This window comes from Cyprinodon variegatus, unplaced genomic scaffold, assembly GCF_000732505.1.
Source record: "Cyprinodon variegatus isolate N-32 unplaced genomic scaffold, C_variegatus-1.0 Scaffold65, whole genome shotgun sequence".
In the NCBI taxonomy this organism is placed as follows: Eukaryota; Metazoa; Chordata; class Actinopteri; order Cyprinodontiformes; family Cyprinodontidae; genus Cyprinodon; species Cyprinodon variegatus.
The window spans coordinates 257,092-257,714 of record NW_015150518.1 but is presented as its reverse complement, the minus strand read 5'-3'; positions in this window follow the sequence as shown (position 1 = coordinate 257,714).

The window sequence follows — 623 nt, the reverse complement described above, 5'->3', positions numbered from 1 at the left end:
AATTTAGCCATGGCTCTCTGAGGGTTTCTATAGAATCCAGAAGGTGAAAGGTGATTGGTCAAAAGAAAGCCCAAAACTGAGACATGATTGGTCCAACAGAAGATGAGGCGTTCACTGATTGGCTGGTTGGAGGCTGGGGATAAATGTCTGATCCCTTTGTACAAACAAAAATGACACAAAATGCACAAACAATGTGAGTGTTTGAAAATAATAGTGAAGTAATTATTCTTATAGGGATTTTAGCTTATTTAATTTTGTCCAAAGCTGGATTCGAACCCACGTTGTTTCTGCATAGAGCCTCCCAGGACGCAAATTATTTCATCCTTAGCATTAAAATTATTTTAATGCTTCACGGACTGTTTAACACAGCTCTACTGTTTTGGAAAATGTAGTATTGAAATCTTTGTCATTATAATATTCAAGCTAGAAGAATCCAGAAGGTGAAAGGTGATTGGTCGAAAGTAAGCCCAAAACTGAGCCGTGATTGGTCAATCAGAGGATGAGGCGTTCTCTGATTGGCTGGTTGGGCTTCCTTTACTCTAGCGGTGCGATGGCTGCTCCGTGAGGAACATGTTTACTAATAGAATGACATAATATGGTCACACTGAGTTTAACTACATTAG